Source organism: Lycorma delicatula, chromosome 5 (assembly GCF_047948215.1).
Source record: "Lycorma delicatula isolate Av1 chromosome 5, ASM4794821v1, whole genome shotgun sequence".
NCBI classification, from domain to species: Eukaryota; Metazoa; Arthropoda; class Insecta; order Hemiptera; family Fulgoridae; genus Lycorma; species Lycorma delicatula.
Genome location: NC_134459.1, coordinates 24,080,790 through 24,107,349, shown reverse-complemented (window position 1 = coordinate 24,107,349; position 26,560 = coordinate 24,080,790). Strand labels below are relative to the sequence as shown.

The following is a 26,560-nucleotide window of genomic DNA, read 5'->3' as shown; positions in this document are numbered from 1 at the left end:
TATTTTTCGTTATAATAAAATATTGTAACTGTTCATTTATTTTCTTTATTATCCCTTCTTTATTGTATACAATTTTACACTGTTTTACAATTTTAATCCGTTTGAAAGGATAAATAAGGATAAACCTTTCTTTAATTAATTAAAACTTTTTTTTAGTTCTTTTAAATAATTTATAAAAGTTCTTTTTTAAATCGACAAACCAGGAATTCGATTGCGTGTTCACTATTGTTATATCGACTTATTTTAAATTATGTTTCTGATCTCGAATTCAGTTACAACCTTTTTATCGATCAAAAATTATTTATTACGGTTAGTCGAATGAGTTCAATTTAAAAAGTTGAAACAGGTAAAACTGAAACAAATACACTGAATTGGTAAGTGGATAGTTAGATTATACTTTTTAATTAATTTTTTTTTTTCAATTTATAACCGAATTTGATTTTCTATAATTTGCTTTGATTCGAAAAGTTATTTCTATACAATGAAATTTAAATTTAATTTAATATTTATAAAATTGGTAATTATATATTAGAAAACAATATCGAATTTTCGTTTTTATATTCATCATAAAAAAAAAACAATACCATAAATGTTGGATCACTACTTTTTTTTTTATTTTCCAATATCCGGATTGTTTCTTTTTGACTAAATATAATTTTAAAAAATCAATAAACAAGAATCTATTAAGACTTGAAATACAGTCGGTGTGTTGTATTTAAATACTACTGCTCCACTCCGGTTGACATGAACAAACTGCTTACTTATCGTTCATCTTAAGTGTTTACTACATCTGTGACAGACTACGACGATTAATCTTAGGTTTTTCTGTACTCTTTAACTGTTTTGTTTATAGTTATTACTTTTTTTTAAATGTTAGCTTATTCGATAATTTTTTATGACATTTTAAAAAGTTTTCAATTATTTAAATAATAAGTTGTATAGTAATATAAAAATGCTACATTATATAGCTGTAACTTTCTATAAAAATAAGCAACAAAATATAGTTTACTATATATATATATATATTTATTTATATATATTTATTTATAAATAAATTTTTATATTTATATAAATTTAATAAATAATATAATTATAAATAAATAATAATATAATATAATTATAATATAATATAATATAATATAATATATAATATATATAATATAATATAATATAATAATATAATTTAATATAATTATAAATAATAATAATATTTAATAAATAATAAATTATATAATTTATATAAATTTAATAAATAATTTTTTTATATTTATTTATATTTATTTATATATATATATATATATATATATATATATATATATATATATATATATATATATATATATATAATTTATATATATATTTATTAAAAATGAATTCCTTAATTATAAAATTTTTACCGTTTCTATGAATTTACCACGAATATAAAAAATATATATTACGTAATAGAAGGATCTTACAAAATTTAATTTGAAAATGAAATATAAAAAATAATCAGTTACTTATACGTTAAAAAGATGAAGCAACAGTAATACGTTTTAAGTAGTGAGATATGCATTAAAGCTGCTGTACTGTACTTAGGAAAACCATAAAACAGAATTAATTTCAACTATATAGATAAATCTTGTAAATTCAGCAAACATGTACTGGCAAACTGTGACAGGGCCGTAAGAGCTTTATCTCCGTTGAGTCTGGTAATGACCTTACACGCGGCCCCAAGAGCGTCCAAACGTAATTTTCGCGGGAGTCCCTCCCATTGATATTTTGGGAAAGCACAAATCAGCAGATGCGTTGGTGGGAATAAAACCGAGGTTAGATCGGGCACCTTGCGTGTCTGGCAAGAACGTTGGAGGCTGGGAGAAAAGCAGCCTGAACTAGGAGAATAATACCTGACCTGGTAGTATGGAATAGAAAACATGGAGATATTAGTTACCATGTTACACAGTTGATGACGGGTCATTGCAATTTTGAGTCGTACTTGTATGGTATTCGCAGGCGGGAGTCACCTTACTGCATGTACTGTGATGCCCTAGACGCAGTAGAGCATACGCTGTTCCACTGTCCAGAGTGGGAAGAGCACTGCGGACGTGCGGACGTGGAATCAATGGCTTAGAGCCGGAAGATCTGACGGCGTATATGCTACACTCGGAGAACAGCCGGAGAGCAGCTGAGGAATTCGCTAGGGCGACACTTCGGACGAAGGAAGCAGTGGAAAGGAGGAGGGATTTCTAGTGGAATAGATTACCTATACAATTCCTGTGTATCAGGTGAAGCAGTATTTTGAAAAAAACATTTAAACAGTTTATGTTAGAGTAATTATATGTAATAAATATTATGGTCCAAGTGGCATTTGTTTTGGGTTGGACTTTTTCTATATGATCAATAATTTTTGCTTAAATGGCTCCGGGAGTATCATCAGAATTATGATACTCCCATGAGGTGTGCTAAATTTTTATTAAACAAAATGTAAAAAAATTGCAAAAATATCCATTTTTCTCCTATTGTATCGATAACTGTTCGTTTTAGAGAAAAGATCGAGAGAATAAAGTTTCGTTATTAAATTTTACACACAATATCATCGATTACAAATCGAAATATACGTTATTATTGATGCAAAAATAGCAATTAATTTTTAAAAAAACAAGATGTTGGGGGAATTTTTTTCGGGTACTTTGTATTATACATAAGACCTTCAAATTTTGCGTCTCAAATAACATTTTGATGTGATAAAGCAACACGCTAAATTAAAAAAGAAATCAGTCATTCATTTTTTGCACAATAATTTTGCAATCCAGAATTAAGAAAAAAAATGCGATTTTTCCAAATTGTGTAGAGCCTGAAATAAGTCACGACGTACTTGAAAATTTAATCACATATAAAAGAGCATATTAAATTTCAAATGCATTTTGAAAAATTTAAATCGGTTAATTAGGAGAGCCTAGGGAACTTTTCAAACAACTTCAAATTTTAACAAAATTGCATTTATAACAAATAGTTTTTTTTTTTTTAAATCGATGTCTTGTAAATTACAAAATTAAATATAATACCGGCAAACACAAATTATTGCTAAATATCGATCTATTAATTTATCAATAACAATTTATTCCAAATGTTGCGCACTGACGGTCACCTATGATCGGTTATATCTCTGAAGATAATTAATCGAAACTTTTTTTTATTAAAGTAGCGTCTTTTTAGTACTTTTAGCTGTGCTTTTTAAATTAATTTATATAATATATGAGAAAATATTCAATTTGTTTAAAAAAAAAAATTCCCTTTCGGCACGCCGGAAGGTGGAGGTAGATTTCACCGGTGCTAAGTAGGGAATAAAAAAGATTTCTACCTTAAAGTTAAGAAAAATTTCAAATTTACTCGATATGACAATGATTGCATATGAAAAAAATTTCACGAGTTTAGAATACGATAAGCCCCATTTTCTCACAATTCCAACAGCATTTGGCCATCCTTTCCCGTAAGGGTTGTTCATATCAAAAGTTGTTTCAGACAAAAATTTTAGGTAATGTTTAGAGGAGTAATGACCTCTTTAAACCGATTCAATACTGTGCCTATTAATGGTTGTATGAATTTTTTTGTCTTCGAAAGTCAATTTTTTCCACCTCCTGGGCCAATAGTTGCTTATATAAGTTTTAGACCCTTATCCAAAGAATAGTAGGAACTTTAAACAAATTCGATATTTTACTTAATAAGAAAGTTACAGCGATATTTTTTTTTTCGAAAAAGTCCTCCACTATTCCCACCCCAATGGTCCGATTTTGTCCATTAACGAACTCACCGAGATTTTGGGTCGTTATATTTTATGTATCAATTTGAAAGTGATTGGCACAAAATTACGGCAGTTATCGTGTCCACAAGAAAATGAAATATATGTATATATATATTTTTTTTTTGTCTTCAGTCATTTGACTGGTTTGATGCAGCTCTCCAAGATTCCCTATCTAGTGCTAGTCGTTTCATTTCAGTATACCCTCTACATCCTACATCCCCAACAATTTGTTTTACATACTCCAAACGTGGCCTGCCTACACAATTTTTCCCTTCTACCTGTCCTTCCAATATTAAAGCGACTATTCCAGGATGCCTTAGTATGTGGCCTATAAGTCTGTCTCTTCTTTTAACTATATTTTTCCAAATGCTTCTTTCTTCATCTATTTGCCGCAATACCTCTTCATTTGTCACTTTATCCACCCATCTGATTTTTAACATTCTCCTATAGCACCACATTTCCAAAGCTTCTAATCTTTTCTTCTCAGATACTCCGATTGTCCAAGTTTCACTTTCATATAAAGCGACACTCCAAACATATACTTTCAAAAATCTTTTCCTGACATTTATATTAATTTTTGATGTAAACAAATTATATTTCTTACTGAAGGCTCGTTTAGCTTGTGCTATTCGGCATTTTATATCGCTCCTGCTTCGTCCATCTTTAGTAATTTTACTTCCCAAATAACAAAATTCTTCTACCTCCATAATCTTTTCTCCTCCTATTTTCACATTATATATATATATATATATATATATATATATATATATATATATATAAAATACAGCCGAATCAGAGCGTGGTGGAATGTTACCACCACGCTCAGCTAGTTTCTTAGGCTACTTTCTAGTCAATGAAGCTGCTAATTTATAAGAACGTTATGGAAATATATAACCATTTTTGATTAATTTTGATCTTGGTTATACAAACCATTATGTTAAGGACCATATTACTGGCAGACAACTGTTGTGTAACTGTGGATAAAAAAAAACCGAAGAAAAAATTTAACTACACCACTAGAATCATCAATCTTTAATGTGTAAAATGTATAAAACAACACTTGTCATTTTCCGTTTTCTTATTATTGGAGTAAAAATTTAAAAAATCCACAATTTTTTTAAAATCATGCAATTGTGAATGGTCTTTCTAGAAAACAACACCCTCTTCTATGGTATCCATTACAATAGGAGCTTTCTTGTGAAATCTACTTTAAATAAAAATTTAATTAAAATAATTAATTATAGTAATTTAGAATAGTCGCACTTTTTTTTTTAAATCTGGATTGCATAATTATTCTGCAAAAGCTATGGGACCGACTTTATTGAAATTTGACGTGTTATTTTATCATATCAAAAAGTTCTTTTAGGCAAAATCTGAAGGTCCTATGTATAAGTGCTCGAAAAAAATTTCCCAAAAAATTTTTTCATTTTCTTGACAATTATTGCTACTTTTGCATCAATAATAACGTATTTTTCGATTTGCAACCGATGATATTGTGTGTAAAATTTAATAATATAACTCTTTTTCACTCGATCTTTTTTCTAAAACGAACATTTATCGAGTTATCTAGGGAAGTAGAAGAAAAATTGATATTTTTGGTTTTTTTTTTACATTTTGTTTAATAAAGATTTACGTACCCCTTTTTCCTGGCGCATATCAAAATTTCTGATGATATCCGAGAGGCATTAAAGTAAATATTAACGAGTATGTAGAAAAATTCCAAATATGCCAATTTTAAAACACATACCGCCTGGACTATTTCAAGAATAAGTAATAAATTACATATTAAAATAGCAATTAAGTAAATAAATAATTAATTTTTAGTGTTTAGTAATTGTAAAGCTATTTTATAATAGACTAGCAGACCCTAATGCATCTTTATTATTCGGTAATGCTTCGCTATTATATATATATATATATATATATATATATATATATATTACCGAACCACAAAATGTAACCTTTCGTTTTATTCCTTTTTCCCCTCTACCACCGAACCCCTCTTTCCACTTTCCCTTTTTCCCTTCATCTCTTTTACGCAAAAATATTTCTTTGCACGTTACTAATATATATTCTGAATACGAGCCAAATCGGAACATAAATGTAATTTTTCCAAATATGTCGACCCCAGCGCCATCTAGCGGGTCCATTTTCAGTAGAGGTATTTCTTTCCATGTAACACATATTCTAAATATGAGCCAAATCGGACCATAAATAAAGTTTTTCGAATTATCTGATTCCAGCGCCACCTAGCGGGTTGAAACTAATTCAGAAACCTTCGCGGGCGTGCACACAACTTGATCGCAACATTCATCCAGTCGCAATCGGGTGAATGGTATAGGAACGCAATCGGGATAAGCAAACATTCATTTTTTTGTATACGAGTATATAAGATAATGTAGAACTGTGGGTGCCATTTATTGCTAATTAAAGAATACAACTGTGTTCTATGTATATTTACTTTGAAAAATATTAATTTCCAATTTTATTTAAAAGTATAATTATATCAAAATAATTTATTAAATATAAGAAAAGATTTAATATAATTGCAGAAGAACGTAATTTATGATATTAATATACGTGCACGCGCGCACATAAAATCGTACAAACATACAATGAAACTTAGAAAATTAATCTTTTTTTTTTCAATTGCGTTTAATATATTTTGGATTTAGTAAATGAAATGGCAGACTAAAATATATAGTTCAGTATGAAGTATTTGAAAAAAAGTGTTTTTATAAAGAGTGAACGTACAGTAGAAGTTTAAATATTTTTACAACATTTTGGTGGTTGAGATAGAAGTCTAGTTTTTTCATTAAAAGCTATTCTGTTGCGCATTTTTAATGTTTTTTTTTATCATCAGTTTAGTCGTCTGATTTGTTACTCTTCTCCATTCCTTTCCAATTTGGGAAAAGTTTTTAATTTCCGCATACTTACTGGACCCTACATCCTAATTTATTTGTTTTACATATATTCAAATTGTTATTTTTATTTACAGTTTTTGTCTTTATGTCCTAGTCAACTAAAATTGATATCTTAATGTCTAACTAAAAATTTCATTATATGAATAGAAAAGTTATTATAATTTCACTCAAATAATTTAAAGAATTTATATGTAATTTATGTATCTATATTCAATCAGCCTCATTCTATTTTCTGTGTGAGATCTCTCATTTCTTTTTTATATATTGTTTTACTCCTTCAGTAACGAAATTGGTCTGGTGTATTATATTCCTCTATCTCAACATTTAATTCCTCATTATTCTATTTTTGGAAAACCTTTGTTTTAGTCTTATTTGTTTTGAGCATAAATCTTTTCCCAACAGTAAGTTTCAGAATTCAGAATCTCTTTAAATTCATTCATGGTTTCTAAATAACAGTATTAATGAATGTTTACAATTTCGTTTTGTTTTTGCTTCTTGGATATTTACGTCGTTTTCAAACATTTCCTATATTGTTTTTTGTATGTACAAAGGGATTGAAAAGCAACTTGGATAGATTTTCCTTCCACAAAATTGTATACCTTGTCTTACTATCTTCTTAATCAGAGCTTAACCTATATTTTTATGTCTCTTTTTTTCCTATAGTAAATTTTTTTTTTTTTATTGTATTAGTTTCATTCTATTTTCAATAATGAAAAATACTATTTTTAGATTAATTAATACCTTAATTCATTCTAAGTTTCCCTTGTAACTTGTTTTTAAGTCTTAAAACTTTCTTCTTTAAGTTTGAAAGCTAATAAAGCCTCTCTTGTAACAATGCTCTATTTAAAACCAAACTGATCTTTATCTAATCACTTTTACCCCACGTACTATTCCCCTACAAAATAATCTAATGAATATTTTTGATGTACGAGAAATTAAAATGAAATGTTGCAGTTGTCACACTTCTGTGTTTCTTATTTTAATAATACTTATTCTTAAAATTTAAGAATATTTGTTCAATTAAATATATTAAGAATAATAATTGGATTGTATTTAATACCGCTTTTCCAGGTAACATTTTAGACTGTATAACATTAATCCCAAATGTTACAAATAAAAAATAAAAAACTGAATTAAAGAGAAGTCGTATGTTTGATTTGATGAGCCTGTAGGAAACTGGAAATAAGCCATTCATTTCTCTACATCTCTTAGAACATAGAACGTATAAACTTATTCAGTAATAAAACATCCATACATATTTAATATAACATATTTTTCTTCGTATCCACTTACCTCATTTTTGTACCTCTAAAAATTCAAAAACCCCTGAGGGATTTCAAAATGTATTATATATATTATAGAGCGATATGTCAAGACTCTTTTTAAGCCTCAATTTTACTTCAGAAATTATTGGTTTTATAGTATGAAATGGTAATATTTCACATTCCGAGACGAAGCACAAGTTGGTATGAGATGGCTTTGAGTCACATGATCATTCAGTTTAGTTATGAAACAGTTTAAATTATCTTGTAAATTTTAATACGCTGGTTTTTTCTTGTGAAGATATTTTAAAGAAAAGGAATCTTATTTAAAATCTTTATAAAAACTGAGTATTTGAAAGTGTCAGTCTGAGATAGTCTGGAAAGAGTCAACACACCGGTAGTGCTACAGATATATTTCAACAGAATCGGTAGAATATTACAGTTTATATACGTTAATACCTTGAAATATTTTATCGCTTTAATAAACTGATTAAATAACATGCAATTTCATTATCTATATATATTTATAACAAGTCTCCTGACGGACTCATCAACACACAGCCACGATGCAGCACATACCACTAAAATGTAGGCGGTAAATTTTGGAGGGTAAATCGTTTTTATATAGTAGTAACGCAATAAGTTAGAATTTAGGAAAAATTATTCTATAAGGAGGTGTAAAGGAGAGGGCGATTTTTTTTACAATTTTTAATTAAAATTACATTTCTCACAAACCGAAAGTGTTACAGTAGAGGTATTTAGAATGCTCTTGTTCTGGAAGAAGTTGAAGAATACCAACGGACACTACTATAAGTCAGTGTAAATTGGTATTTAATTTACAGTACGTATACTGAATAATGGTCGCCGGGATGAGCGGCAACGATGAGACATGAGAATTCCGTCGCTCTCGAGCTGTTAAGACCGAGACCCGGCTGCGGCCCCCGGATGACTCGATTTGAGGTAGGCAGCTGTTAAAAACCGAGACCCGGTGTGGGCCCCCTTTGTGAGATACTCACATTGGAGTCAATGCATCAAGACCGAGTCCGGGTCTCTAGGGTGAGCTTCAGGAACGACATAGTCGGGCCTAGATACCTTATGCTTCTAACCCTAGGGGTTAGAAGCAGGCACTGAAACGATCCGTTAGAGTGGACAATCCCGTGGGCTATGCTTATGCTTCACGGTGAATCCAGCCCAGGGGGTAGCGAAACAAAATAATAAATAAAAGGTATTTTTATGAAATATTTTATATCTCAATAACCGAATGTGTTAACAACGTTTACAAATGGTATTTTGACACTAATCTGAAAATAAAATTATTCGTGGTTATTTTTTAACCAAATCTTTGGACAAAGTTTTTCATAAAATTTCATAAAGCGAAGGGATTACAGTCATAAAAATCTGATGTGGACACCACATGACTTATTGTACGCCTATTAAATTACATATACATTTTTTTTAAATGATAGTACATAAAATTTTATTTTATTAATAATGTCTGATATTTTTTCGTATCTTTTTTATTGTTATTATTGAATAATTATTTATCGTAATTTTTTTTTATAATCAAAGGTTAATAATTATTAACAAATCACAACATTTAAATTAAGAAAAGAATTTAAAAAAAGGAGATGAAGTCTGATTCGAACCGATAAGCCTTTCCTTTCTAAGATCCAAATATTTCCTTGATTAAAATTTTATTTGGCTATAAATCTGAAACCAATGAAAATAAGTACCCCTTATCAAAAAAAGCCCAAAATCCAAAAAAAATTGAATTTTGGACTTTTTCTTAACTGCAGTAATAAGCACTCATTGAGAGCTTTTAAACAACATATCATAAGTATTACGTACTTATTTTCATTGGTTTTAGAGTTATAGCCAAAAAAAAAATTTAATTAATGGAATATTTGTATCTTACACGGGTAAGGCACATCGGTTCGAATCAGACTTCATCTCCTTTTTTTTAACTTTTTTTTTTAAATTTAAATATACTGATTTATTAATAATTATTAACCTCTGATTGTAAAAAAAATCTTTACGATAAATAATAATTCAATAAACAATGACAAGAAACCTTTCCTCCAAAAACAAAAAAAAACCTTCCGTTCAATGTTACGGCCGGAGAATGAGGTAGTTCCATCACTGCGCATGCTAAATGAATGAAAAAAGGAAGTCATATTGTAGCCACATCAAATTTTTTATTTATTTTTTTTTTTTTCAACAAGGGAGAATTTTTAATTATTTTTTTTTTATTTCAATCATATTATCTTGTTTTCCATTTTAAGATACTTTTGTTTTTAAACATTTCAGAAGAACGGCGATAGCAAAGTAGAATCTCAATTATTCTAATACATTTTGGAATTGCTTATATACACAATCAGTGTCTTTTGCGTTATGTAGTTTTATTTTAATCTATTGCCGGAAAACATTGAATTTATACAATGCTTGGCTGAACACAGTTACTTACCCGTTATTGGTAACACCTTTTTTTTTTTTGAATTACAACAGTTCATTATATTATTTTTTAAAAATCCATTTTATTTTTAGTATTTTATAAACTTTTTTTTTACTGCATTTACGTATATTAGACTTCGTTTAATGTAGTTACGTTTGTGTTTGTTAATAAAGTTGCTTTATTCTGTTGCTTGTAAGTTTAAAATTTACCAGTTACATTTACTTTCAAATAACCTGCTATGAAATTGTAATATTTATTTAACCGTAACCTGTGTAGTTTTTGGTATTCATTTCAGAATCTGACTGTATTTGACCCGCAATATTAGTAAACGTTGTAGTATATGTTCATGCGTGTAATAACAATACCCTCTTTCAAAACCCTTTATATCCCCTTTTCATACAGGAACAACGGAAAATAATTTGGAACCACTTGGCAATAACAATTCAAAACAACGCATTCTCTTAGACAATAATAAGAATTCTTTAGTCGTTTGTTTAATGTACTCGGCATATGGTGGAACGAGAACTCAAACAATTTTAGTTATTTACGGAATTTTCCACTCTTCGTAATATTTTTTTAAATATTTTTTATCAAGAGAAATCTGAAATTGAAAATGCTTTTATTAGATATCTCAGAAAAAGTTTCTTTAATATTTAATATAAATCTTAAAATATTTTTGTTATGAAACACCCTTTCATTGTTAAAAAACGAGGGAATATTTAAGAAATTATCGACCGTTAAGGATTTAATTAATATAAAATTAATTGTACAAATTAATATAAGCAAGAAGAGAAATTCCGTTTTTCCAAGCTGGCAATGGTGTTAGAGCAGTGTTGGCCAAACTTAAGGACTGATTCATAACGTTATAACTTCGACAAAAATGCCGTATTTCGCTTCATTTTCCCTCTATCTGCCATTTTGTATTTTTTAAATAAAAATTATATCTTGAGAACTGATTAAGATATTTGCGGTAAAGATTCACTGAACAATATCTTCTACAAAAATAAATACTTTGTAAATTTTACATTTAAAAATTCCAAAATGGCGACCAGTTAAAGTTTTTAATATTTAATAGCTCCGTAAATATTATTTTTATTGAATTAAATAGGGTGATTTCAAGAAAGTTCATATAATCACAGGCTCCACAGCATAGCTTCGGTTGGCAAAAGGTTTCACCCTAATTCTGCGCCTTCCGTAAAATTATGCCAGAATGTAATTCTTGGGATCCAAACTAAAAGGTAAATTCGGCCTTCATTTGGGTATACAAAAGTGGAAAAGGTAGCGGTTCCGCCTCTGCTCGCGGATAAATTGCTGAAGGACCGCCGTATAGGCATTAGGTGGGTGTCTTGCAGGGTTTCAAGCCGGTCAGCTGAGGAGCGTTGCTATAGTTGTTGGGGGATTGGACACCGGACTGGGACCTGCAGCGGTCCCAATAGGCGAGGACATTGTTTTTAATTGTGGGATAGCGGGGCATCTACGTAAGGATTGCCCAGCGGAGGCCAAATGTACCCTTTGTAATTCTCGGGTGACGTGGCTACAGGACCAAGACCAAATAATGAAGTTCTTTTTCTGTGTTTTGGGTAAGACCTTGGTTGGGACAGGCGTGTCCAACAGGGTTAAGTCACTTAGGTGTCCCGCTGCCGGTGAACGGAGAGGGACTCCCTTCGTGTTCCAATCGAATTTCGATGAGGGGGTCAAAGTAAGTTCGTTGTCCCGGTGGGGGATCCCTTTGGGGTTTCTCATTTGAGGCGTGTCGTCAAGATCGGAGTCCCAGTGGGGAGATGTCTACAAGGTCCCCTCATTAGAGGCATGGCGACTAATTAAAGAACGACTCCCTCCCGATTGTCTGGGGGAACATCAGTTCTCGATTAGGCAGTTTGAGGCGATGGTACCCCCTGGAGCTGTGTTTATGCTTGGTTGCTGATCCGGCTCCAGGGCGGTGGGATAAATATTGAAGAACTCAACAAAAAAAAAAATAACGAAGGGATAAATTTAGCAGTTTTGTATGAAATCTGATAGAAATATTAAAAGAAAAAAAAATAGGTTTGTAACTATATTTTTAGTAGTTTTCGAGAAATTTGGGGCAAAAGACAAAAGATTGGGGTCGAAGAACATATTATTTTTATGTTTGACGTGAAATAAATATGTTTGGCGAGATCCATAATCATCTGGGGTTGCCGTACATTCGGGAAAAAATCCAACGATTCTCATGAAAGTACAAACTAAGAATTATCGACGATGTGAACTATCTGGCTGTGAACCTTCTGGACAATAACGAAAATGTTAGGGGGCTGAAGCAGCTCCGTGGGTTAGACCTGGGAGGATCTTAATGATGCTTGGCGTAAAATTTTGAGTCTTGTGCATCATCTCAGTGTTTGTCTGGAAGCTTGTTGATAATGCCTTCACTATTTCTTTGTTTCATTCCTGCTTCATATTTTCTTATGTTATTCGTCATACTGTGATATTTTTATGTTTAATTTTACTGTGTTGTTCGTAATGTTGTTCTTTGGTCTTAATGTAAGTACTTTCTTACATGTACTATATGTGGACTTTTGAATGTATTCCATTAAGGAATTTAGATGGAAGCTCCTTTACATGTGATTATATTATGATTCAGTTTACTTATTGTTTCTGCATGAATGAAACCGATTGTAAATAAAACTTGACATTAAAAAAAAGCTTAAACAATTATCAGGAAATTGTTTCTCCTAAAATATGGAAATTATGAAATAAGAAATTTGTCGGATTTGATTTTAATCGTAATAACCATTTTCATATTTAAAAAAAAAATAGATGTCAAAATTTATATTTTATTAATTATTATTTTAATGTAATCAATAAAAAAAAGTTACATTAAACTTTTATTGACTGGAAAAAATAACAAGGAAGAAAATAACAAATAACTTTGCACTGTAATAAATCTAGCTTAATCGGGATTTACTGTTGCCAATTCTCACTGCTGATATCGCTATCTGGAAAAGTGGATAAGCCGTGGTGGGGGCGTGTTCAACCATGATAGTAAGACATTAATAGTCGTAGTCTAATGTGTTGAACGATGGCGGATTCGATTACGTTCACTGTCAAAGAGCGTTTGTTAGCTTGTTGTGAGTCCACGAACGTCCCCATAAACTGGTAAAACATTAAAATACATTATGAATGATATCTGTGCGTTTTGAGAAATCGTTAACATCACGGTAAACGTTACTGATATGGGAGAAGAAGCCTTCTGCATTGCGAAGTGTTCTTGATGCGCCACGCAGTGGAAGGTCGAGCACTCGAGCTGAGACGTGTGCTGCTGTGGAGGCATCGATTCAACGAGCACCGATGAAATAATGCACAAAAGTTTTATAGTTAGGCATCCCAAGATCGAGAATACGAGACCACATGCGGAACTACTTGAAAGTTTACTGTTTTCGTCTAGCTGCAGTTAATGAGTTGAGTAATAATGATCTTAATCAGTGTGTTTATTTCATGTATGTTATTGCATAAACGCTTTCCGAGAGCAAAACAATTAAAAGAACTTCATGTTCTCAGACGAGTGTGTGATTTACCAACGCTCTCGTAACCGATATATTTTTTTTTGGATGAAAGACATTCCTCTCTTTTTGAGGAAATCGAACACCATCTGCCTCATGTTATGATATGGGCTAGGATGACAGCTGAACATCTTGAACCTTTTTTTTTCTATGGCGCAGTTAATCAATACTGTTAACTGAGAATGTTCAAATCCTAGTAAAGGTCTGGTACTTTTATACAGATTTGAACACTAGAGCTTGGATACCGGTGTTCTTTGGTGGTTGGGTTTCAATTAACCACACACCTCAGGAACGCTCGACCTGAGAATGTACAAGACTACACTTTATTTACATTGTTATATATATATCATCCTCTGAAGAAATACCTTAGGATAGTTCCTTAGGGAAACCATAAAAATAAAAATGCTATCTGAGAATGGTAGACAAGTGACTTTTTCCAGAATTAACGAAAAGGGATAGCGAAAGGGATAGCTGACATCATTACATTTCAGCGCAAGTTTCTTTGAATATCCGCAGACGCCTCAATATTTTTTTTTCAAATCGCTAGATCGGGCGTGGATCAGAAGAGTTACCGGCTCAATTTCCGTGACCAGGAAGAAGCCCTGACCTCACTGCAACTTCTAATACTCTCTGTGATTTTGTAAAAGAGATTCGAAAACGCAGATACGTCAACAACGAGTAGCTCCAAGAAGATGTTCGGTCAGCAACTGATATGATCACCCTCGATATGCTGTTGAGGATAAACAGTCGGACATGAAGACGAATACAGTTGTGTTTTGAACATGGTAGAACCACACAGACGTTTCAGATCCATAGAAGCTGTACGTTTCCTAATAATTTCAATACTATCACAAAGGGACTTCCCACCCATCTCGTATTTTTATTGGAATTTAAAATAAGTGCTATTAATGGGATTTACCGTACTAAACATTTTTACTGAAGTAAGAACATAATTTGAACATCAGCTTTAAAAGTAACCAAAATAGATATCAGATTATGCGATTTTATAACTTTCCTTCCTTTTTTTTAGCTTAATATATAATAAATTTCATGAGGAGGTGGATCAACCCATCTCCTCATTTTTTTTTTCACTTTATCTTCTCAGAAGTTTAATTACGTAGAAATTAAGATTATTTATATTTCTAAAAAATAAAACTATTCCATTTTTAACGGTGATTTTGATGATATAATTTTAAAATACGAGTAATAGATTTTTTTATAAGTTTCTTTTATTTTAATGTATCTAGGTTTGATATAATTACAGAATCGTAAATGTATTTACTTATTAATAGTATAGGTGGTAAAATAGTGATTTCAGTTTTACGTCAGAATTTTATGCTAGACTCTATATTTTCAGAGTATCTGTGTAACTATATCTATTTTTCAAGCAACCTTAATTTTTCATAGTTGTATTAAACAATTTTGACAGTGTGACTGCACACATTTTTATAGGTTATCTCACAATATATTATGATCTCTCTTTCTATCTCTCTTTGTTTCAATTGATACTGGTAGTTAAAATTGTAACGGAGAAAGTATTGTTTACTTTGACATCTCCTCGTTCATCTCTCTTTTCATTTTAGCTATTTCTGCTGAACTGTGTGGAAGCTTAATCCTCTTAGCAGTTAGGCCACGTCATTACTTTGTATGGATGGGGTAGAAACTGTAGGTTGCCTTAGGCTGTTAAGCTGAAGTCAAAAGCTTCCTCTCTGGAAAAAACGGGAAAAATAAAATGAACGGTTGACCACTAAACGCAGTAATACAACGGTAAAAGGGAAGGAAATTTACCCATTGTAGTTACAGTAAATCTACAATTTTTTTCATTGTAATTAATATATATTTTAAAAATAATTTGCCTAGAATATAATGAAAAAAATATATATATATATTTTTTTTTATTCATTTAAATTTATTTAAAAATAATAAATATCACACAATTTTAATCTTATATTGCATTTTAATTATTAGAACTACCTTTCATAAATTAAATGTACAGCATGTTTTAATTTATGAATACTATTATTGCACTTTAAACCGTATATTTCCTGTTTATTAAATAATACAATTCTTAACAATTTTAATTTTGTAAAAACAAAATAATAATAATAAGTGTTAACATATACTTATAATATTGATAATAATTTAACTTTAATAAGTTTATATTATTTTTAATAAAAATAATAATTTTTACCTGTCTTTTTTGTTGGTTTTGTTATATCAGGTGTAAAAATTTATTATTCTTTAACTATATGGCATTTTTTTCAATTTTACATATTAAAACATAAACCAATAAAATTCTTTCAGGTTTTTTTTTACCACGAATCGTTTATTTACAATCGGTTCATAAGTAAATAAAATTATCATAAGCAATTGATGAGGGGTTTCTAATGAATCCCCTCAATCAAACCTACATATTTACACAAAAGACAATAGTTAAAATGTGAAATAAATATAAGATGATATACGAATATAAATACATAAGACAGTAGTTCATTTATATAGATGCACTCGAACAGATTCACTTCATTAAAAGTACTAAAGCCCATAAAACCCAAATAAAAAACCAAAATTTAATAATAATAATAAAGGACAAAGGAAAAGAAAAAGAAGATGCTCGGGCACAGAGAAGATGCTCGTCACTTAAAAGTGTGTCGTCCCAGCCTGAGTTACTCAGACTACCCCAGGTTCAGCACGTGAATGCGTTTGAGTAGACGGAAATTCTCATTGTAGCCTAGGAGTTTCAGCGCTAAATAGTTTACATGACTATCTACCCGTAGTTTGTAATGTGAACAGAATCTCTTGATTTCCTTGCGAATATAAGGCATTTTACTTAATTTTATTAATTACGGCTCGTTACCATCAATCTTTAACAGTATGTTCGAGCGCTTTCGGATTAATAATCCATCCTCAGGTAAATGGATGTGTTATAATTATTTACTTCTTATGACATTAATTATACTGACCAAACAGCGTCTTGGAGCTACTCGTTGTTGACGTATCTGCATTTTCGAATCTCTTTTATAAAACCACAGAGAGCATTATAAGGTGCAGTGAGGTCAGGGCTTCTTCCTGGTCACGGCAATTGAGCCGGTAACTCTTCTGATCCACGCCCGATATAGCGATTTGAAAAAATATTGAGGCGCCTGCGGATATTCAAAGAAACTTGCGCTGAAGCACCGTCTTGCTGAAATGTAATGATGTCAGCTATCCCTTTCGCCGTTAATTCTGGAAAAAGTAACTTGTCTACCATTCTCAGATAACTTTTTTCTTTTTATGAACTACCGTAAGGTATTACTTCAGAGGATGATATATAAAAATGTAAATAAATTCTAGTCTTGTACAGTCTCAGGTCGAGCGTTCCTGAGGTGTGTGGTTAATTGAAACCCAACTTGAATTTAAAAAAAAATTATAAACATAACAATTGCTAGTCAAACGGTAAAATATTGTAAACGTTATCCGTTATGTCAGTATAAAGGTCTCAATTGTTATAAAATTCAAGTTAATATAAGTAATGATATGTGAAGTAAATAATTATAATTATAACACATCAATGTTCCTGAGAATGAATTACTAATCCGAAAGCGCTCGAACGTACTATTAAAGATTGTTGGTAAATGTAAAATGTTATACAAATGAAATAAGGGATTTTGTCGTACTTGTATATAAAGAGTATCCTCGTTGCCGAAGATCGTTCCGTTCGTTGAAGTTGGTCTCCGAGGTAAAGATGACATCCAAGAATTCGGTTAGGAGCAGAGCTTCTAACTCCTCTCACCGATTAGTTAGGCCATTAAAATTCCAGGTAATAATTTTACGAAATCTAGCCATCAGCAGATTTTGGTGATCACCCTATTAGGCTCCCTATTTTTTGAACATTGAATTCTATGTTGGAGGACACCTTCTCCAGCTTTTTCCTAAATTAATTAAAATCAGCAAAAGAATAATATAGTTTGGAATATAAATAATTACGAAATTCAATTAATAAAAATTGATTTCTTTATAGTTTACTTTTTAAATTAAAGTAAACTGAAATTTATTAATCTTTAAATATACTTTTTTGAATGAGCAAAAGTATTAATTATGGGGAATACATACAGATGTTTTATATGTTTTATCTTTAAAGTTTCTTTATTTTTTTCCTGAATTTTAAATTCGTAACTTTAATTTCATTATGTATTGAACAGAGTGATTCACAAAGAATGTAACAACCTATCAGGGCATGTTCTATTGGTGAAAATAAAGAAAAAATTACTTTTTTCTTTATTACTAAACTAATGTTTCTTTAAACTATGTTTCAGAAACGCTTCGTTAGCTGTTATCATCTTGCGAAAGATTTCTACGCTTTCAGTAAAGTTAAGCCAGACTATAATTCTTGGGATAACGGTTTTATATGAAATCTGACCTGAAAAATTGAAAAAAATAAATAGTTCTCAGAATTATATTTATTTTTTTTTTTCATTGTAGATTTCGATAAATCTGGGGTATAAGACAAAAAATTGGGGCCGAAAATTACACTTTAGATGTAAAAACTTAGATGGTTAATAAATACATAAAAGTTTTAAATAGAACTTGTAAAGAATTTTATTTTGAGTAGAATAATATAAATAAATTCTATAGAAACTAAAACTAACAGTTACACAAATACCAACGAATAAACAAATTTAGTTTGTTAAAATTTATAAAAAAAAGATAAAAAATACACAAAAATGTGGCAGATTTAAACTAGGTATTAAACGAAACAAAATGTTTAATATTACAGAAAAAATAATGAAATATTTTATAAAAATAATAAATACAAAAAATCAAATTATAAAACCAATTTACAAACAAGTAAATAAATTGCTGAAAATATCTTCCGCCACGGTGGATACAGCACTGCCCGACGAATATAGTTTTGGTGGCTTTCCATATTTCAATAGGATTATTACGTATCAGTTTTACTGCAATGAGAATTCTAATAACTTCCTTGTATTACATTTTCTCCGTACACTAATAATTTGGTATATTCAATTAGAACCTAGGCTACAAGCTACAAGATAGATAAATTTAGACCGTCCATAGACTCGTCGACTACAACCACTTGTACCACAAAAATTTTTTTTTTTTATTTGTTTACTCATAATCAAATTCTCTACAAGTATTGTTTATAATTTGTGTGTATTTAATATCCATTTAACGAAACTATTTTTCAGTAAACCTAAAAAAGTGGGTTTTCGACCCCAATCGTTTGTCTTTCACATAAGATTTCTCAAAAACTTTTAAAAAAAAGTCCAGAGACCTACTTTTTTCAATTTTTCAGGTTAAATTTCATATTAAGCCACTATATTTACCTATTAATTTGGATTCCAAGGGTTAAGAGCGAGGCTTAATTTTACCGAAGGCGGAGAAAGCAGTGAAATCTTTCGCCAGCCGAGACTCACTAACGAAGAAGGGTTTCCAAACCTATGTTTATATGAACTTTCTTCTTTATTTTTACCAGTAGAATATCTCTTAAAAGTTTGTTAAATTGTTGTTCAATCACTCTGTAATATTTTTTTTTTATTGCAGAGGAGTAGAAAAAACTATTTTTAAATTTCAAGTAATTATTAGACAGAGATATTGCGAATGAGAGAAAAATAGTTGTAGAAATCACGTCCTTCGGGAAAAATCTTATATCATTATTTTTTTATTATTTTTATTTATTTTATCTTTCTTTAAACAATCTTTACAAAAAAATCTTTTGAGATCGATTTTAGTGTTATTACTTTAGTAAAACTAGAAACCTCAGATTGTGACGTAATAATCTTCAGTCTTTTTTCTATCATTTACATTATCATCCGTAAACCCATTTCTACTGAAAGAATCTTTAAGGAAAGAAATGTTTTATTCCGTTTATTTAAATTTTTTTTATTGTTTTGAATTAGAATTTACTTAAAATTTTATAATTCTGTTTAAAGAAATGTAGCTAATATCATAATAACAAAATTTAAAAATTATAAGTCATAACAAATCTTTTAATAATTTATATTATAATAATTATTTTAAAATACCGCTCCATAATTCATAGTTTCTACCTATAATCTTGCGTTTTGTACTCAATGCAAAAACTTTCTATTTTCATAAACACGTTTCTACAGACAACAATAATCTGTATAGGATCAATCAAGTTATGCTTGAATATTCTGTATTAAATCTCTCCTGTTTTTTATTCTCGAATTTTTTAAGAATTTTAGGCTTTGTCTATAAAAAAGTTATGATTAATTAAAAAATTATATTTATCAGATTTTATAATAATAAAAAATAAACAACTATTAAATTATTATTAGCGAAGCGTGTTTGGTTAAATTATGTTTATAAAACAAATAAATATAGGTTGTTATAAAATTGGTAATTTAACGGTTATATCGGGTGATATTAACAATAACCCAGAAGTTTGCTGCTTATAATAATAGATATAAATTAACCAAACTTAACCTACATTCGCTTCTCTCTCTAACCTCAACTAATTAACAGTAATGTTTTAATTATTTAAATAATAAATAATTGAAATAATTACTGAATTTATTACTTAAATATTCTAAACGTTACTGTGTTAATTAGTCAAAGTTAGCAAGCGAAGCGAGCATAAGTTAAGTTTGGTTAAATTATATTTATAAAAAAAATAAATATAAATGGTTATAAAAATGGTAATATTATTACCATGGGTGATATTAAAAATAATCCAAAAGTTTGCAATTTATTGGTAGACGGGCAAATAAGTAAGTACCAATTTTATTTGTTCGTGTGTATGTAAAAGTATGAATTCATACACCCGAAAAAAAAAGATTTTATCTATTTATAAGTGTTACTATCTGTAAAGATATTAAAACTCCAACTACTAGTTCAAAGGAATAGCAAATTTTAAATTACAGGAAAAATTTTTATTTTTTGTATAGTAGTTGTTAAGTATTGCTACGTGAACAACGGGATTTGCAGTACCAAATAGAAACCAACCGGGTTGGTCTAGTGGTTAACGCGTCTTCCAAAATCAGCTGATTTAGAAGTCGAGAGTTACAGCGTTCAAGTCCTAGTAAAGCCAGTTATTTTTACACGGATTTGAATACTAGATCATGGATATCGGTGTTCTTTGGTGGTTGGGTTTCAATTAACCACACATCTCAGGAATGGTCGAACTGAGAATGTACCAAGACTGCACTTCATTTACACTCATATATATATCATCCTCATTCATCCTCTGAAGAATTATCTAAACGGTAGTTACCTAAAACAGGAAAAAGAAAAGTACCTAATAGAAAAAGCCATCCTAAAAACATTAACCATTCCTTCATAAACATGATTTTGTTTAACTAAAATTATTTTTCAATTAAATATATCAATATTTGTTTTAACATTTCAATTTCATTAATAATCTTTGGTTTAAATTTAGGATGCATTAAAATTTGTTATTATAGTATTGCATGTTATCAGTTGTGCAAAGTATAATAAGGGGGATTACAGATATTAAAATTCTAACAAATACTAATTTTGTTCAATATTGATTCAGCTATGAAAAAATTCTATTCTATTCTTTGTTGTTGTTTCTTATTTTTTATAGACTATTTGTCTCTTTACATTCTTCAACTTTGTCTCTTTTCTCTCGCTCCAAAATTCTCTTTCTAGAAGCTTCTCTACCTTGTCACAATAGCATATGTATTCTATTCTATGTATATGATTTTTAATTGTTGTTAAGAATTAAACCAAAAATCATTATATAAATTAGTCAAAACTAGAAAATAAAGTTTACTTAACCATTCCTATCACTTTATTTATTTTATGAAAAACCTGACATCAATAGCTATGGTAATTATCCGGGTGGAAATTGGTAGCGTATGAAAAGATGCCATACCTGACCGGGATTCGAGCTCAGGACATGTGTACGAAATGCCTGACGCTAAATTAGCAGACAATTAAATTAATATGAAAATGTTATTGTTTGATTATCTTTTTAAAAAATGAAAATCTATTAAAAAATTAATTAAACTGGAAAAATTGTAATTTTAAAAATAATCTAATTATTTTAAAAAATAATCTTAAAATGTTTTTTTTTTTTTTTGTTTTTTTTGTCTTCAGTCATTTGACTGGTTTGATGCAGCTCTCCAAGATTCCCTATCTAGTGCTAGTCGTTTCATTTCAGTATACCCTCTACATCCTACATCCCTAACAATTTGTTTTACATATTCCAAACGTGGCCTGCCTACACAATTTTTTCCTTCTATCTGTCCTTCCATTATTAAAGCTACTATTCCAAGATGTCATAGTATGTGGCGTATAAGTCTGTCTCTTCTTTTAACTATATTTTTCCAAATGCTTCTTTCTTCATCTATTTGCCGCAATACCTCTTCATTTGTCACTTTATCCACCCATCTGATTTTTAACATTCTCCTATAGCACCACATTTCAAAAGCTTCTAATCTTTTCTTCTCAGATACTCCGATTGTCCAAGTTTCACTTCTATATAAAGCGACACTCCAAACATATACTTTCAAAAATCTTTTCCTGAGATTTAAAAGGAAAATTACATGTAAATATATTTTTTTTATTAACATTACTTAGCTGTCGGCTTTTCATCCGGAAGTTCCGTGTTTGAATCCCGATCAGGCATGGCATTTTTTCATACTCTACAAATTTCCATCGGAGAAAAAAAATCTGATGTGGACAACACATGACTTCTTTGTATGCATATTAAATTACATTTACGAATTATATATATATATATAATTCGTAAATGTAAATGTATATATGTATATATATATATATATATATATATATATATATATATATATATATATATATATTGTCATTGAATTATTGTTATTATTAATCGCAATTTTTTTTTTTTTTACGTGATTATAATAAGTAATAATAAATCAATATATTTAAATTTAAAAAAAAAGTTTAAAAAAAGGAGGAAATTTGATTCGAACCGATGTGCATTCCCCTTGAAGATCCAAATATTTCATTAATTAAAATTTTATTTAGCTATAACGCTGTAACAAATGAAAATAAGTACCCCTTATGATTTATCGTTGAAAAGCCCTCAATGAGGGCTTATTATTACATTTAAGAAAATATTCACAATCAAGATTTTGGGCTTTTTTGGACACTTTGGTCCAGTCGATTGCAATCAAAAGGGGAGATGCGTAACTAGATGTTACAACTATCCTAAATCCTATTTCAACATCCTACAGCTAATCGTTTTTAAGTTATGCGAGATACATACGGACGTACGTACAGACGTCACGCCGAAACTAGTCAAAATGGATTCACGGATGGTCAAAATGGATATTTCCGTTGTAATCTGATAGCCGAAATTTTTCGCGATCACAATACTTCCTTTACATAATTTTGGCTAGTCACTTTTATAGTCGTATAACTAAGCTAGTCCACATGGATTTCTATTTTGTTTAAATTATTTTATTTATTATTGATTTTAGTTTTAACTTTAAATTTAATTTTAGTAAATTAGTTCATATTTATATTTATATATATGCAGTTTCTAATTTTAATTTTAAAAAAATGTTTGAATTTAAAATTTTTAGTTTAATCCTGGGTTGGTTTTAATTTGGAGAAGGATCTTTTAATTTTAAATCTTAACTGTAGTATAGGATGATTTTTAATTTCAATTTTAATATGTAATTTGATACGAATGATATGAAAAAAGAAATTATGTGGAGCAACTGTACTTGCGAGTAACTCGGGAAAGAGCTCTTGCATGCAGTATGGAATAAGGTAGGTGTCATCCTACTATATTTTATTTATTAATTCTGTACTTAGGTTGATCGGATTAATATAATTTGTATAGTGCAGAGGAATATGATTTTCGGAAGATCGAGATTTTCTATTCGCTTATTATTAATAAATGAGGATAACATTTTTTTTAGTTTATTTTTATAAAATCAATTAGTGTGATTAAATCTATCACACTAATATATCATATATCATTAATAATTAATTATTAAATATATCATACTATAATTAATTTGTCTAAATAGAAAAGTGGATATATTTTATGGCTTTTTTTGTGATATATATATATATATATATATATATATATATATATATATATATTACAAGTCTGTTAGCCTTGAATTAATTTCAAAAATTATTTTCAGGAAAATAATATAATTATTCAACAGAGCTTGATTATTTTATAAATGTAACATTTGGAAAAAATGCAGCTTTCCAATATCCGATACATTCACTTAAGTTGTTGGAAAACGGTCCTTTTTTTTAATGGGGTTGAGAATACACAATTATTTATTCGAGAGTTCATTAATTACGGGAGACATTTAAACCGTTCTCCAACTTATTCCAAGCTGTACAAGTGGCTCTTCATTCTAGGTTGCCTTATTTAGTAAAAGCAGTTTCGAATATTTTTTTTTTTCAAATTAGAAGAATTTTTTTACTCTTAAAAAGTAAATAACTCGTCATCAATCCTATTAATTATAAAGCTATATAAATTATGAAAAGATGTTTAGAATATGTTAAAATTAAACAATTAATTTTTATAATAAAAATGTTAAATTATAAGTTAAAAGAATTAAAACATTTTAAAATTAAAACACTTATTTATATGAATAAGGTATTAAAAATTACGAATAACAAAAATAAAGTAAAATTATTATTATTATTATTATTGCATTAAAACAAATTATAAAAATAATGTAACTTGTTACCTTACAAATGAGCAGTACATCGAGAGATGTCGAGTACTTACCGTAACTGAACAACATAAGTAAATATTGACTGAAGTCGTGAAAATACGTCAAAAATATTACAAATAAATTTTGTTTTGTTTATTTATTTTTTTATGCTGAAAACCACTTAACAAAATATATATTAAATAACTAATTAACATTAGATGTAATAAAAGTAATTTCCATCAAATTTAATTTTAGAAAAATGGTTGGCTGAGTGATAAAGAGTATTAAATAATTTCAGAATGCAGGTAAAATAAAGAAAAACGTTTGTATAAACTATTTTTATTTTTTTCTTCCTATTGTAATGTATTTACAATCGGCTCAAGTAGAACAACAATAAATAAATCGTTTTATAATAAGAGCTCATGATAAGTGTTTTTAAGGAACTCCCATAATAAATCAATCCATAATAATAGTTATCAGTAAGCAGTAATCTTAAATTCAACTATTAAAAAATAAAAACCAATAAACAAATACATAGTCAATAAAAAAACAAACAAATAACCAACCGAAAAATAAATAAAAAATTAAAAAAAAGATAACATCACTAGATTTGGCGAAAATAAGTGCAAATTGTCATTAAGTAGGCTCGAGTCAAGCACATGGAAACGTTTCAACCTTCGGATGTCCCCCCTGTTATTAAGCGAATTGATCGCTAAGTATTTGACGTAATTTTGTAAACGTTGTTGGTATTTAACACTTCTATTTTTTTTCCGATGAGTCTGAGGAACCCCATTTACGAGCGGATTGGAGTGTCTGATTCGCAAACAGGTACCGCTAGGTGTTATTAAGAAATTGTATGTATGCCTGCACCCTACCGACCAAATCTCATATCTCACCTCTCATTGATCCTCCTCTCCCGGGATTGGGTTCACAATTAAGCATCGCACGTCTCCGGGAAGTGTCTTTGGGCCAGAGGAATCAGACTCTCCGTGCTTCATCACCGACGCCCATCCACGAAAACGCGGACGAAGGACGGCTCCGCAAAGAGTGTCTGGTATTTAACACTTTTTTATTTTTTCAACTTCTCTCCTGGGTCGAATCCTGGAGTTAAGTAAAACACAGCCCAGGGGAGTATTCTATACTCTAACGGGCCTCCACGTCGGCCCGCCGGTCGGATCTGACTTTGCGCCCGCCTCAAACCCCCAGAGTAGGATCCACCAGGCCCGGCTATGCCGTCCCTGAGTTTCCATTCCGGGAACCGGGACTGGTTTTTATCCCAATGCCTCTAACGGGGACACCCTGAGTGGGGCATCCCTGCTGAGACTCTGTCTTCGGTATTTAACACCTCATGAACCGTCGGAAGCTCCAGATATTCATGAATCTCATCATTCCGTGTGAACCATGGCGCCTCTGCAATTGTTCTCGTTATCTTATTTTGGAAGCGTTATACGATATCTACGTTACTACTACTTGCTGTCGCCCACAACTCCATGCCATAAATTCAGATTGATCTTAAGATATGTTTTTAAATCAATTGTAGTATTTACAAACATATGAATACATTTTAGTTTGGGCACATTATTGAACAACATGAGGTGCGAGGTTATTCCCAGCATCCTGTACTTCGCGTTCAGCTGTTTTCTTTTCATCCTTACGTGACACTTCCAGGTTAAACGCCGATTTAAGTGAATTCCTAGGTACCGCACACTCACTGTTTGTGGGATCTAAACAACATCCAGGTTCACACTGGGACAGTCACACCTTATGGCGAAAATTACGTGCTTCAATTTATACTGATTAACTTTAATCCTCCATTTTTTCTGCCATGCAAAGTATGGTCTAATGTCGTCTGCAGCTTCCGCAAGACTAGTTGAGGGTCTTCGTTAACGGCAAGGATAATAGTGTTGTATAAACTTACGAAGTTAAATGAAACAATTCTAATTGAAA

At 30.0% G+C, this 26,560-nt stretch overlaps 1 protein-coding gene across 1 annotated transcript in view; it reads left to right on the top strand.

Moving 5' to 3' along the window:
* LOC142324752 (neural cell adhesion molecule 2-like) overlaps positions 1-26,560 on the top strand; it is a 725,167-nt gene that overhangs the window by 42,172 nt on the left and 656,435 nt on the right. The gene's annotated exons all lie outside the window — the stretch shown is intronic.